Genomic DNA, 15,857 nt, shown 5'->3' on the forward strand with positions numbered 1-15,857 from the left:
ATACCAGGTCAGTTTTGAAGTCCATAAGCACCAAGCCAGAGATAATGAAATAAGAGAATATGTAACAATTTGAGTTGCCTGTAGTAATAGTGGCATGTAGTTGTCATGTAATAGACTACAAATTAAGTTGATTGTGCTTTACTCATAAACCAATTAAGTTAATCAACTCCTGGGTAATTGAAATTCTCTCCTATTAAGTCTTATCCTAGTATAGAGGCTTTTCCTATTTGCAATAAAACCTATACTGGATGTCATCATAATTAGCTACATTTTATTGTTATCATTTTCTACCTATAAAGCATCCATTTTGTATCCAAATGTTTATAAATATTCTCCATTTTTCTTTAAAGGGCAGCAAGGGGAGAATACAAACTTAATTTAATGAACATTAAGCCCCGTACACACTATACAATACGGGTGACTGCGGGGACATGGTGAGATGCCGGCATGCATACCAATGCCTGAGGGGTAAGCGAGGGCCATGCTGCATTCTGCACTCGTTAACTTTCCTCTCCCTTGTCTGTATATGCACATATAACGGAGGAGGTCATTGAGGACCTGCAGAATAGTGTGTCCTTCGTTGTTGGGCAATATAATGAATGCTATTGCCAAAATGAGTAATATCCCCTAGTGTGTATGGGGCTTAAAAGGCAAGTAGGTTTACGCTTTCCCAGGCATAATCAATTGAATGGGAATGCTTCATTAATACTCTATGCAGAAATTTCATTTTACAAAACAGCGATATGTTCCAATTGGCATTTGCCTTTTAGCATATCCAATTTTTCTTTTATATTCTTATTATATCTTTGGGATGGCCAATGGGAAGAGGGGGGGGTAACTATTGATAATCTTCATCAATGGTGAAATTGTTTGCCTAGCATTAATGACATGAAACAACAAATTGGAAACCATCGGATTACCGTCCAGAAGGTAAAATAGTTGGAATGTTCTCCAGACATCTATGCTTGTGAAAAAGAATATTCAGCAGCCCAATGGGGAGGTGAGGTAGTTAGCAGCAAACGCAAGCAGGTTTTTATTTAAGCCCCCTGTGCAGGCTAAAAGAGAAAAACAAATACTGATGTGCTTCCTGCCATCAATGCCACCTAATGGCTAGGTGCCATCAATGCCACCTAATGGCTAGCTAAAACTTTTCCATGTTATTTTACATATGGCCGAGAACACCAGGCCTACCCCTCATGGTGAGCATGGAGCTGCTAGGGGAAAGCACCAGGACCAGCCTACGTAGCAATACTTCCCCCATACTTGAATGTGCCCCCCTCCATCTAATAACCACCTGTACTGCGCTAATGATTCCTGGCCATTGATGATTCGTCAGTCCACTGCAAAGGTGTGTTCATGTATTTTCTCTTCCCCCCCCCCCCCCTGCAGCACACATCTACCCCACCATGTGCTTTTCCTGTAATGTGTACCTCCACAGATTTCACACACTGCCAGCGCTGACCTATGCCATACCTCCAATCTGTCACGATTACAGCGGTTTTCGGGTCCTGTCCCGCTGTCCCACCCGCGGCAGGCATTGTCCCGCTGCGGGGGGTGGCAGTTGGGAGACCCCCCAATCTAGTAGAATAGACGCTGTGCGCATGCGCACAGCGTCTATTCTCGTATGAAAATGAGGTTGCGGCTAATTAGCATAAGCCGCGCCCTTGTTTGCATACGCCCCGCCCCCTTTTCGGACGCTCCCTCCCTTTTCGGACGTGTCCCTATTTCTTCAGGTCAAAAGTTGGTAGGTATGCCTATGCAGTGCACCAAGCTGGTTGCCTCAGATGGTATCTCTGCGGGCAGGATGTGGATCCCGTGGATGTTTCTGTGCAGGGTTTATCATACTACTACACAAGTATTTGCTTTCCAATATATGCATTGGGTCCTTGTATGGCTCGCCTCCTACAGTGTAACCTTCGTAGTGCGCCCACCATGGCTGCCTCATCTGGTGCACTTGTGGATGGGATAAAAATACATGGACCTGAGTATACATTGAAATCACCCATTTTGGGTCATTTATTTTAGGGTTAATCTATTCCACCCAGGGTAATCCTACACAGAGCACCAAAAATGGCTGCCGCACCTGGTGCCTAATTTGGGTGGAGTACACAACCCATTGAAGTTATTATCCAAAATGCTGCACCACTCCTGCTTACTGTGTGCTCAATGATTTCTTTTGTCTGTGACTTGTCTGTTACTGTACTATCTACATCCTCTGTATTATGTGCATTGTTATAATGTCTGTACTGAGTCCTGTTGGAGAAAGTGAGCTATATAAATTAAACTTACTTACTTACCTTATATTCAATCTATCGCATGTAGTTCATACCCTCCAACTGTACCGTTTTAGCCAGTACAGTACTGTTTTTTAATGGCCTGTACCAGGTAAAAATCCCTGTACCAATTGTACCATTTTGTTTTTTTTTAAGCAATAGCACTGCGCTTCATCCCCTGAGGTGGCCAAGATGACTCTGGGAGATGTAATTTCCTATACCGCCGGCTGCTTCCTGGGTAGCGTGAGGGGTAGCCAGCTGACAGGACTACAACTCCCGAGGTGCACCACCTCGGGTGGAGAAGGGAGGAAGGAGGAGAGTGCCGTGAGCAAATCACATGGTGCACTGTACAACCGAGAGGTGGGAGAGCACCGGTGTCGGGTGGGTGAAACGCCTTAATAGCAATAGAACACATTGGGTAAGTGACACAAAAATGTGCAGCGCGATCTAGTGTCTCCACTCTCCCATATGCCTGCAGCATACTACATCCACAAACACCGGTAGCAAAACCAATGTGCTGTTTCCGGGGGAACCTCCTGGCAGTTACACAATTCCCACGTGCATCAGGATTCAGCTCTGCTTCCTGCGGTTACTCCAATGCTGCTGCCCATGTGGAGCCGGTGCTATCAGCTGTCAGGTAATAACAAGTGGTTGCTGTGCTGTGCTATATTCAGACCCCGGTTGCCCCGTGTGCTGATGTGAGCGGGCCAATGCGGGGACACTGTACCAGAGCAGCAGCAGGATTAGTATCATTTTATGTTACTTCCACTCCAGTACCATTGAAAGTATAGGAAACAAGGCATGACCACGCCCCCTTCCCGTGGCCATGCCCCTTTTTTGTTTTGTACCGAATTCTGCTCTTCAGATGTTGGAGGGTATGGTAGTTGTAACCCCATGACAGATATTATGCAGGGGTGTAATACAGTGATTGATGTTCTAAGCACCACTGGCAAAGTCATTGACTACACCTGGATCATCATTGTTATAGATGTGCTTTTTTCCCGCTAGGGGTAAAGCAAGATGATCCCAATAATGAGGACTGATAGACAATAAAGTAGCAATATTATGAAAAATGTTAATGGCACTTGGTAAAGCAAAAGGTATGCAAGAGTTAAGACAATAAAACACCAGAACAACAAAAAAAGGAGCTCACAGCCTTCATGGTTCAGGTTTACATGTACTCTAGAAGCCTGCTTCTGTTTATTTGTTTTCCAAACCTCTTGGGAAAACATCTCCTTTCTGCCTCTTACGTTTTTAGATCACTTTCTATCTATCTGAATGTACAATACCTTACTCTAGTACTTATTCCTGAATGTTTGAATAGTCAATGGTGCTTTACTGTAGAAATACACTGGTGCATAAAGACCTTTTGGTCTCCGAATCTATTCAGGTGCTTTATAGTGTAATTATAACACTTTTTATTTTATTACAGCCACAAATGTACTATAAATAATTTACCACCCAACCAATCAACCAGAACAATACTATCAAGTAAACTCTAAAACTAATGTTACAAATAAAAACTGTAGTAAATTAAGGTCAATAAAACTTTTATATATGTTTAAGCTGAAATACATTCATTGTTAATGATTCATTAAAAATGTGTAATTTTATTTAATGCAAATATAAAGGTTAAATAATTGCAATTAATGTATCCAATCTCACACTGTGAAATGAGTCTTTGAATTGTTTTTTTTTTTTTTTTTCCAATGTACTATGTGCCATTAATTTAACAGATGTTCACAGGCAAAACACTACACTTGTAAGTAAATGATTTGCCTGGCAAATAAGGCCATCCAATGTTGTTCCAATCGCAAACATGCAATATAATGTCAGTAATACAGTATAGCTTTTAGCACTTTGATGAATCTTCCTAAATGCTAATATTTCAGTGAGGCATCAATGATTAGCTGCGTTTCAAAACCTTATAAGCACATATGTAAATGTGGGTGTGAAGAAGTTGAATAGGATGCATAAAGTATTAAAGTTCTGCTAATCAATTGGTAAACTAAAAGTATTTAAATCAGCAGTTTGCCGTTTCCGACCATAATTTCAATTATGTGGCGTTGGGCAAGATTATTCATATTGGACTTCAACAGAAGAAGGGTGGGAGGAATAAAGTGTTGAGAGCAAGTTGTAGAAGATATTGGAGGATAGATACTGTATATAAGAGTTGTAAAGTCAGACGCAAAATGGAAGCAAGAAAGCAAAAACATTCACAATGAAAAAAAAACCACACAGTCACAAAGGCATGGCAAAGATGTTGGCACAAATATGGGAATAAGAAAGACACTGACACAGACAAGGCCTTTTGAGGGGATGCAGTTACAATCCCGGCGGTCGGGATACCGGCGTTCAGAATCCCGACGCCGGAATCCCGACCACCGAAATGCCGACACTTTCTCCCTCCGTGGGTGTCCACGACACCCCTGGAGGGAGAATACATTAGTGTGCCAAGCGTAGCGAGGCACCGGGCCCACTGCGTGGCGATCCACGTTCCCCCCTTGTCGGCATTTCGGCTGTCGGGATTCCGGCATCGGGATTCTGAACGCCGGGATCCCGACCGCCGGGATTCAATACTGAATCCGTCTCAGACAGAAGAAAGGAAGTTATGCTGGTGTAGGAATGTGCCCCAGTGCTGGGACAGCTCCACTGCTCATGGTGTCAGGGGGAGAGGGAGCTGTGTCCCCTGCGGGATCCAGCTTCAGGCAGCGCTGGGATCAAATGTCCAATCCCAGCGCTGACCGTATGGGCAGGCGCCAATTTGGCTACCAATCCAAAAGGCTGCTTGTGGCGGTTTGAAACTCCCACCATTCAGGAGCCATTCACAGCTCCCAAATCGGCGGCCAATGGGAGACAGCTGCAGCAAGCCAATCAGCGCTTGATGAGCTGTAGTCAGCCCCGCCATCGGTGTCTGACATCAGACACTGCCGGAGGTGGCAGAAGGAGGAAGCAGCCATTGGCGGAGCACAGGAGTTCTCTTGAAGACCCGGAGGCTGCAGCAATGGAGGGAAGGATTCCAGCGGCATTTGGCAGAAGAGGAGAAGTGGCATTTGGCAGGAGAAAGAAGATGGTGGCTATCCCAGGAGAGGCCAGCGGGGGTGGAAAGCACTAGAGCTGACAAAGCTTCCCCCGTGGCCACCTACCTCTACCTTGGACCACCAGGCTCATGGGCACAGTCAGGCCCTCCCAGCCTTTGGATACATAAGTTGGGCCCTCATGGCCCGTGGGCATTAATATCGGGCCCTTAGGCCTGGGTGTATTTTATTCAGGCCCTCCTGGCCTGTGGCCCTTAATTGCTGGGCACTAGGACTGTGACACAATAACCGGACACTAGGTCCGTGGGGGGGGAATAGGATAGCCCAGCGCTAGGCTATCCCCAGTTATCCGGGAATTAGGCCTGAGGCCCCAATAGATCGGGCTTTAAGCCCGTGGGCTATATTTTCAGGCACTAGGCCTGTGGGCATTGAAAGGCATTAGGCCTGAGAGCAGCTAGGATTGTAAGTGCCCCGCTACCACCCCTCTCACACTGGAACAGATTGGGGAAGGACAGAGAGGCTTGTGGAAATTGGTAATGGTGAAAGAGGCTGGCACAGACAGGGGAAGTGTAGACAGGATAAGAGCAAAGAGACGTAGTCAGGGATAGGCATAGAGACTGGTGCTGACAGAAGAACAAAGAGGCTGGTATAGAGTGGAAAGGCAGGTTTGGGAAGGAGAAAAAGCTGGTATAGAAAGGGTAAGACACAGACAGGCAAATGGGCTAGGGACTTTCACAGACTGACAAGTGTCACAACAAAGTAGACATACAGCACTTACTTTGTCTTCAATCCTTGCTCTATTTGTATGGGGAGGATTACGAGAAGAGTCTGTAGACACCACAGCACAGTGGAGCAGGACAATAGTAATGGGGTAATTGCTGTGGCAAAGGCTGACCCCCTGCTCTTCCTATTTGAGCCCCTCAGATGAAGACAAACATTGCATTACATTTCTACAGGAAGATGGCCTGTTGAGCCCTTCAAGATGGCGCCGCAAATGGCTGCCTAGGAACTGTGCACTCAGCCATATGTAACCCCATGTCTCCTGTGTGATAACTGTACTGTCTCTGCTATGACTGTGCTGTCTTTGCTCATACTGTTACCTACCTGGCTGCTGCAATGACCAGTGGCGCCGCTGATGGCTGCCTCGGCGGGTATGTGTTCTCTATGTGATAACTATACTGTCCCTGCTTATATCGTCACCTACCTGGCTGCTGCAACTACCAGTGGCGCCGCTGATGGCTGCCTAGGCGCTGTGCAGCTCAGCGGGTATGTGTTCCCTGTGTCTATATCCCCGAGGGTACTTCTAACATATACCTGTATGTGTTTGCATATCTGTCACTGTTTAACTGTACCTTACTGGCTGTTGCACAGCAATCAGTCAAATTTATATTATGATTCTGATTACTGATAGCAAGGACCATAGGAAACACTTTTTAGCACCTAGTTACATTTATTAAATACATACAAAAAATAATGAATTGCACCAAGCAGTAGCCCACTCGATGGGTAAGGGGTGATGCCCAACATGGTTTTGCCTGCTACTAAAAGTAAGCCATTCTACCACTGTGCATGTATGTAAGGGACTCTAGTGCACCATCTCTCCTCTCTATCCTTCTAATTCTCTTTTCTACTCACTCTCCAATTATCTCTCCATCAGCTTATATTTCTCCTAACTTCCTTTCCTATTATTTTTCTTCTTCCTAAATCCTATACTTTCTCACGCATGTTCTTTCTCTTCCAATTCCCTCCTCTGCCTCCTCTCATATTATCACTGTGCTACTCCCTCTGTAGACAACCCCCCCATCCAGTTCTCACTTGCACTTACGTGCTCTTTCTGTGACAGAATGTATTCACTCACCCTGCCTGTATTCCACTCAATTTACCTTTACTGTCAGTTAACTGTTGTTACCGACAACATGTTATGGTGTTACACCAGGCACTCACCAACAGCAAGAGCCAACTGCACACCAGTTGTAATAGAGTAGTTGCTGCTCCTTTACTAGCACATTAAAAAACATACACCTCCACACTTACTTTTGACACGACATAGGGAGCAGAAGCAGACCATGTGAAATTGCCAGCGCTTATCGTTAAACTTATCACAGCTAAGGTTCACGTACTCATCCCAATGCTATTGGGTAACTGATCACTCATGTAATATATGATTCTGTGGGGTAGATTTATTTTAGCGGCGCCTATCGCGCCGCTATAACAGTTCCTGCTTCGCCTCATTAGCGAGGCGAAGCAGGAGGGGACACCGACAAGATCTATTAAGATCTTGCCGCCGGAATGGGGGAGCGCTAACTCCCCCCTCCGGATGAGTGCAATACCAGTGATCATCCACCAGATGTCACTTTTGAAAACCTCTTTGCGCATGTGTAAAATTTATGCTGCAGCGCGTGCATGAAGCGCAGGAACTACAGTAAATAATTTATTGTCCCTGGCAAGCCTAGTCAGCGCCTCTCTCACACCGCCGGCACGAGCATGATCCTGTCTCTTTGGAGGAGAGGATCATGCTGACGCGGGCAGAGAGGCGCTGCATTTGTTTGACACAAAGGAGCGTCTCTGAAGGACGCTCTTGCGACCCAGTTGCACAGACGTTCCAGTAATGAGACGCTTTTGCGTCTGAGTTGTTATTACGGCAGGGTATTACAGTAAAGTACTTTACTACTATTGTGCTGTGTCCAGCAAGCTGTACTGTTCTATAGATAGTGTACACACTAATAAATAAAATTACATTGCATTGCGTACAGAATCATTACATTAAATTATACTGTACTGTATTGTACGTCTTATTGGTTTTGTTGAAAGGTGCTGGCCTTTGGCTAGTACAGTATTGTATAAGGGTGGGTTTTTCGGGAGGAGTTGCGCCGTGGACTATATATGGTAACCCTGCTGCAATGAGTGTGGAGGTATACTACCAGTACCTCTTGTTAATCTGTGGGGGGGGGGTTTCACCTTACGGTGTACACTCTGCGCTAAGGGTATACCTTTTGGAAATGTTTGTCGAGGTTATATATCTCCTATATTGATACAATCACCACTATTAGTTTCTCTTTGAAAGAATAATAATTTTTATTTAAATGTACATGCGTATTTTAATTAAAACACAAAACACGGAATATAATAGGTAGTTTTAAAAGGCATTAATTGCCTAAATAAAATAATATAAAAAAATTTATGTAAAAAACATGCAAATGTAGATTATCTATGCATACGTGGGCTCTAGTACCGGTATACACATACAGAGGGGTATACAAACAGGGAGACACACTGGGGGTAATTGTCCTCAGCAATTGGTCCAATTCATATATGGGCAATAATATGATAAAACAAGTCTCCGTTTAGAGTGGATTATCCACTATAGCTTGATACCTGATTCTCCGATGGGGTAAAGGTAACTTGGAAGTGTCTGCCGGCAGACTCCTGTTAGTATCCTCTTGACCAGAGGAATACTCAGCAGGTCCAGGTGCAGCGATGTGTCAACTAGTTTCACCAGGTAACTGGCTTCTTCAGGATGATCGCAGTAACTGGTTTCCTTCCCTGTTTCTCCTTTTATCCCCTGGTGGTAGGCGTGGTCAGCATGACTTGGCAGTTTCTAATTTACCAGCTGTCATTATTCTCTTGTATGTTCACTTCGTTTCGTGCTAGGCAGAGGGCGGGGTCAGCGTGACCTAACTGTTCCTTATTGGGCAGCTGTCATCTATCCAGCGCTTGGTCACTCACTGTGCGTCGCGTCACTTCCGCCCTTCTCATACTGCAGCGTCTTCGATCTACTTCCGCCCTTAGTAGCGCGGCTTGCGTCTCTTCTTCTTTTGTTTATGGACGGTTGCCTTGGTTACCGGGCTGCCTTCTCCTCGTAACTTATCTCTCTTGTTATCCTGATTGTCCTAATATCATTCACATATTGCTGTAACTGTCAGAAGCTTCTGTTCAGCGGAATTCATTGTTATGGAGTCCCTTCAGCTTTTCAGTCCCGTTTTTTCAACGGTGATTATTGGATGTTATTGGATACATAAGGAAGGGGTTGGGACTTTAGACACAAAGGGTATAACAACCTATAGTTTTTGTAATAATGCTGATATCTTGAATCATATGTGTATTCTGATGGCGCTGTATGTACCATTCTAGAATTGCACATCCTAATGGTCAGAATCATCCCTTGTTTGATAGATGTTATTGGGCTATGTGCGGTACAGGGTTAATCGGTTAATCGGTACATATGTTCAATGGATCATAGCTTTCTGGTCTGGCTCTTATTCAAGCTAAGCAACTGGGTGTGTATTCTTGATTCTCATCTGTAGTAGTAGTAGTCTGAGCTGATGTACGCAGAGGTTTTTTTTTTTTTTTTTTTTTTTTTTTTTTATTTATTGATATACTACATGATTTTAATTATAATTTTTTTTTTTTTTTTTGTTGCTAGGCTATAGCATCCTACCTATAAACTGGTGAGATGCTGATGGTGGTTATACTATTGGATGGACTTATGTTTTTCCTTCACCTAGTCTCTTGATTTTATTTTATTTAAGAAAGGCTGAGATTTCAAAGTCAATATTGAGGCCCTTGGGAGCGAGGGTCCCCATATGGTATATTAGCCTTGTTTCCTCTTTAACAAGTAGTGTCTCTTGGTTTCCTCCTCTCCAAGGTATGTTCACTTTCTTGAGACCTGTGAATTTTAGGGTACTGGGGTCACTTCCATGTTTTTCTTTATAATGTGCCGACACACTATGGTTGTCCTTTCCATTCCTTATATTACATAGATGTTCCTGTACTCTTGTGTGGAGCTTACGCTTTGTTTGCCCTATATATTGGATCCCACAAGGGCATTCCAACATATACACTATTCCTGTGGTATTACACGTGATTCGGTCTCTTATGATCAATTCCCTTCCATTAGATGAAGATATGACTTTCTTGGTCATTTTTGTATCCTTATTGTAAGTTTTTTTGCAGGCTGTGCAGATTCCACACCTAGAGAACCCTTTGGTGTGGGTGATGGATCTTATGTTAGATGTCGGGGCAAGTGGTTTTAAGTAGCTATGGACCAGATTATTTCTAATGGTCCCTGCTCTCCTATAGATAATACGAGGACGTTCTGGGAGAAATTCTTTTAATTCTTCGTCCGCCTGTAGCACGTGCCAGTGCTTTTTCAAGCTCTTTTCCAGCATTCTACTCTGCGAGGAGTATTCTGAAATAAAGGTAAGTCCTTCCTGTTTCCTTGCGTCTTCTTTACACACTTTGGTTTGTAGTAAGTTCTTTCTCTCCAATTCTCCAACTCTCTCTTTTTCTCTTTGTAGGAGTTTCGGGCTGTACCTCTTCTCTTTAAAGTTCTTGATCAGTTGTTTTGATTGGGCTTCATAGTCTGCAGGTTTGGAACAATTTCTGCGGATTCTTCTAAGCTGACCTCCTGGAATATTTTTCAGCCATTGTATATGGTGGTTGCTCTTGGCATCCAGGTAGCTGTTACAGTCAGTCTGTTTTATATACGTCCTTGTTTCCATCTTGCCTTCTTCTATGAATATACTTAAATCTAGGTAGTTGATATTACTCCTACTGATGGTGCTAGTGAACTCTAAGTTTATCTTGTTCTTATTGATATTCCTGATGAAGTCTTCCAAGCTTCCTTCATCTCCGTCCCATATTATGATGACATCATCGATGTATCTTCCCCAGAATCGCAGGTTCTTATTGTGCTCTCCAGGGCTCCATATAGTTTCTGATTCCCACTGGGCTAGGAACAGGTTTGCATAGGAGGGTGCAAACTTTGTACCCATGGCCGTCCCCTTACATTGCAAGTAGTAGTCTTCTTCATAGCAAAAATAGTTGTGGGTTAGTGTAAAGAGGATAGCTTCTATGATGAAGTTCTTTTGGGATATATTCAGACTTCCTTCTTCTTCAAGTTTCTTTTCCACATTTCTGCAGCCATCCTGGTGGTCTATACATGTATACATGATATCAAGTCTTTGTATACATGTATAGACCACCAGGATGGATGCAGAAATGTGGAAAAGAAACTTGAAGAAGAAGGAAGTCTGAATATATCCCAAAAGAACTTCATCATAGAAGCTATCCTCTTTACACTAACCCACAACTATTTTTGCTATGAAGAAGACTACTACTTGCAATGTAAGGGGACGGCCATGGGTACAAAGTTTGCACCCTCCTATGCAAACCTGTTCCTAGCCCAGTGGGAATCAGAAACTATATGGAGCCCTGGAGAGCACAATAAGAACCTGCGATTCTGGGGAAGATACATCGATGATGTCATCATAATATGGGACGGAGATGAAGGAAGCTTGGAAGACTTCATCAGGAATATCAATAAGAACAAGATAAACTTAGAGTTCACTAGCACCATCAGTAGGAGTAATATCAACTACCTAGATTTAAGTATATTCATAGAAGAAGGCAAGATGGAAACAAGGACGTATATAAAACAGACTGACTGTAACAGCTACCTGGATGCCAAGAGCAACCACCATATACAATGGCTGAAAAATATTCCAGGAGGTCAGCTTAGAAGAATCCGCAGAAATTGTTCCAAACCTGCAGACTATGAAGCCCAATCAAAACAACTGATCAAGAACTTTAAAGAGAAGAGGTACAGCCCGAAACTCCTACAAAGAGAAAAAGAGAGAGTTGGAGAATTGGAGAGAAAGAACTTACTACAAACCAAAGTGTGTAAAGAAGACGCAAGGAAACAGGAAGGACTTACCTTTATTTCAGAATACTCCTCGCAGAGTAGAATGCTGGAAAAGAGCTTGAAAAAGCACTGGCACGTGCTACAGGCGGACGAAGAATTAAAAGAATTTCTCCCAGAACGTCCTCGTATTATCTATAGGAGAGCAGGGACCATTAGAAATAATCTGGTCCATAGCTACTTAAAACCACTTGCCCCGACATCTAACATAAGATCCATCACCCACACCAAAGGGTTCTCTAGGTGTGGAATCTGCACAGCCTGCAAAAAAACTTACAATAAGGATACAAAAATGACCAAGAAAGTCATATCTTCATCTAATGGAAGGGAATTGATCATAAGAGACCGAATCACGTGTAATACCACAGGAATAGTGTATATGTTGGAATGCCCTTGTGGGATCCAATATATAGGGCAAACAAAGCGTAAGCTCCACACAAGAGTACAGGAACATCTATGTAATATAAGGAATGGAAAGGACAACCATAGTGTGTCGGCACATTATAAAGAAAAACATGGAAGTGACCCCAGTACCCTAAAATTCACAGGTCTCAAGAAAGTGAACATACCTTGGAGAGGAGGAAACCAAGAGACACTACTTGTTAAAGAGGAAACAAGGCTAATATACCATATGGGGACCCTCGCTCCCAAGGGCCTCAATATTGACTTTGAAATCTCAGCCTTTCTTAAATAAAATAAAATCAAGAGACTAGGTGAAGGAAAAACATAAGTCCATCCAATAGTATAACCACCATCAGCATCTCACCAGTTTATAGGTAGGATGCTATAGCCTAGCAACAAAAAAAAAAAAAAAAAAAAAATTATAATTAAAATCATGTAGTATATCAATAAATAAAAAAAAAAAAAAAAAAAAAAACCTCTGCGTACATCAGCTCAGACTACTACTACTACAGATGAGAATCAAGAATACACACCCAGTTGCTTAGCTTGAATAAGAGCCAGACCAGAAAGCTATGATCCATTGAACATATGTACCGATTAACCGATTAACCCTGTACCGCACATAGCCCAATAACATCTATCAAACAAGGGATGATTCTGACCATTAGGATGTGCAATTCTAGAATGGTACATACAGCGCCATCAGAATACACATATGATTCAAGATATCAGCATTATTACAAAAACTATAGGTTGTTATACCCTTTGTGTCTAAAGTCCCAACCCCTTCCTTATGTATCCAATAACATCCAATAATCACCGTTGAAAAAACGGGACTGAAAAGCTGAAGGGACTCCATAACAATGAATTCCGCTGAACAGAAGCTTCTGACAGTTACAGCAATATGTGAATGATATTAGGACAATCAGGATAACAAGAGAGATAAGTTACGAGGAGAAGGCAGCCCGGTAACCAAGGCAACCGTCCATAAACAAAAGAAGAAGAGACGCAAGCCGCGCTACTAAGGGCGGAAGTAGATCGAAGACGCTGCAGTATGAGAAGGGCGGAAGTGACGCGACGCACAGTGAGTGACCAAGCGCTGGATAGATGACAGCTGCCCAATAAGGAACAGTTAGGTCACGCTGACCCCGCCCTCTGCCTAGCACGAAACGAAGTGAACATACAAGAGAATAATGACAGCTGGTAAATTAGAAACTGCCAAGTCATGCTGACCACGCCTACCACCAGGGGATAAAAGGAGAAACAGGGAAGGAAACCAGTTACTGCGATCATCCTGAAGAAGCCAGTTACCTGGTGAAACTAGTTGACACATCGCTGCACCTGGACCTGCTGAGTATTCCTCTGGTCAAGAGGATACTAACAGGAGTCTGCCGGCAGACACTTCCAAGTTACCTTTACCCCATCGGAGAATCAGGTATCAAGCTATAGTGGATAATCCACTCTAAACGGAGACTTGTTTTATCATATTATTGCCCATATATGAATTGGACCAATTGCTGAGGACAATTACCCCCAGTGTGTCTCCCTGTTTGTATACCCCTCTGTATGTGTATACCGGTACTAGAGCCCACGTATGCATAGATAATCTACATTTGCATGTTTTTTACATAAATTTTTTTATATTATTTTATTTAGGCAATTAATGCCTTTTAAAACTACCTATTATATTCCGTGTTTTGTGTTTTAATTAAAATACGCATGTACATTTAAATAAAAATTATTATTCTTTCAAAGAGAAACTAATAGTGGTGATTGTATCAATATAGGAGATATATAACCTCGACAAACATTTCCAAAAGGTATACCCTTAGCGCAGAGTGTACACCGTAAGGTGAAACCCCCCCCCCATAGTACAGTATTGTAGTTTTAACACACATAAAAAATTCCGGTTACTAATAAGGCTTTCTTGGCGTCTAAATTTGCATGGGCGCTTGAGCGTCTGCACGGGTACTATACTGGAGCAGCACGGACGCTAATGCGTCTCAGTATATGTTCTAACGGTCACCACACTTTGGTGTTATGACATTCACAGTAAGTTACTGATTCGTATAGGGATCATTTTACTTTTACACACAGTACTGTTACAGTCATGTACAGTATACAGTGGAACTGTAGATTTAGTAAGCTCGTTGAAGTGATACAATGTCTGGTTTTTATCAGTGGTCATTCAGCTGCTACTGTATACTGTAGTACAGTACATTACTGTGCTGTACAGTACCTGTAATTTTTTCAAGGCAAGCATGTACAGTACAGTACATTTATATTACAGTATATTTTAAGAAATATCACTCTACAAAATATTCGAATAAAAGAAAAAAAAAAAAAGAAAAAATTGACACCGTAATCGAACACGGGTCTCCTGCATGAAGACGGGCGCAGCTACCCACTACACTACGCAACACAGTGATGTTTATGGTCGGTAGAGTGCTGATATAATAATCTGTGGCATCCGCAGCCCCAGTGGCGAAACCCGAGTCCCAGCAGCGTCTGAGACGGTCCTTTAAAGAATTAGCGCTGTAATGTGAGGTAATGTACTGTACTGTATTTCAGGTCAAGTGGACCCCCTCCACCCCTGGAAAGGGAGGAGGCGATTGACATACACATTATGCACAGTACCAACAGTTCAAAATATTCAGCATCGGCTACGTGAACGTGAAGGTAAATGCTTGTATAGGATCATGACACTACACAGCCCTTTTGCGCGCTCCGATGTTCACGAGCGACTCATTTGCACGAGCGTCTCATTTTCTATGAGCGGCTCATCGCGCACGAGCGTCTCATACTGTAAGCGCGCTCCGTACAGCGAATGGCGGGTTTCCATTGGCACATTGCAGTATACCACTCCGACTCTAGCTTGATGGAGCATTAGCCACCCAGTGGTGGCGGATTGTATTGCATGGCGTGAACCCACGCCCCTTGGCGGACGCCAGCGCAAGAAGAATATCGGAGCGCCAGAACCTCCGCCATGGCGGCCTGGCGGCAAGGATGGGACCTGCTCCATCTGTATGTCTCCAAAACAGGAAAAAAACAGGCGCACCATAGTGCAATTACCACAGGTTAAAAATAGGTACTTTATTGTAACAACAAAACCACCACAAGGGTCAGGGTCACATTCCACAAGTGGCGGTATACAAACACCACAAAGAATATAGCATGAAAAGCGGTGCAAAGCACCTTTACCACTGTCGGAGCGGTTACACTTGCCTGGGCTCCACAGTCTCAACGACGCTAGGCCATGCCCCTACTTGTTTCGTCACATGGACGAATAAATAAAACAGATAACTCAGCACTCACCACAGTAAACTTGCTCACCTTATTAAATAAGCATATAAATAAATGGTGTTTTAGTTCATGGATTGATCAATTCACTCAAGCTTGCAGCCCAACGTCAAGTGACCCCATTGCAAGTCCTACCTTAACATC

The 15,857-nt window shown here is 43.4% G+C and overlaps 1 protein-coding gene across 1 annotated transcript in view; it reads left to right on the forward strand.

The window, feature by feature from the left end:
• Nucleotides 1-2,847: 2,847 nt before the first annotated feature.
• GIP (gastric inhibitory polypeptide) overlaps nt 2,848-15,857 on the forward strand; it is a 40,909-nt gene continuing 27,899 nt past the window's right edge. Inside the window, exon 1 of the mRNA XM_083145443.1 lies at nt 2,848-2,910. The gene's annotated coding sequence lies outside the window, so the exon portion shown is untranslated. The remainder of the gene's footprint in view (nt 2,911-15,857) is intronic.

The sequence above is a fragment of the Crinia signifera genome, chromosome 6 (assembly GCF_055691185.1).
Source record: "Crinia signifera chromosome 6, ASM5569118v1, whole genome shotgun sequence".
Classification (NCBI taxonomy): domain Eukaryota; kingdom Metazoa; phylum Chordata; class Amphibia; order Anura; family Myobatrachidae; genus Crinia; species Crinia signifera.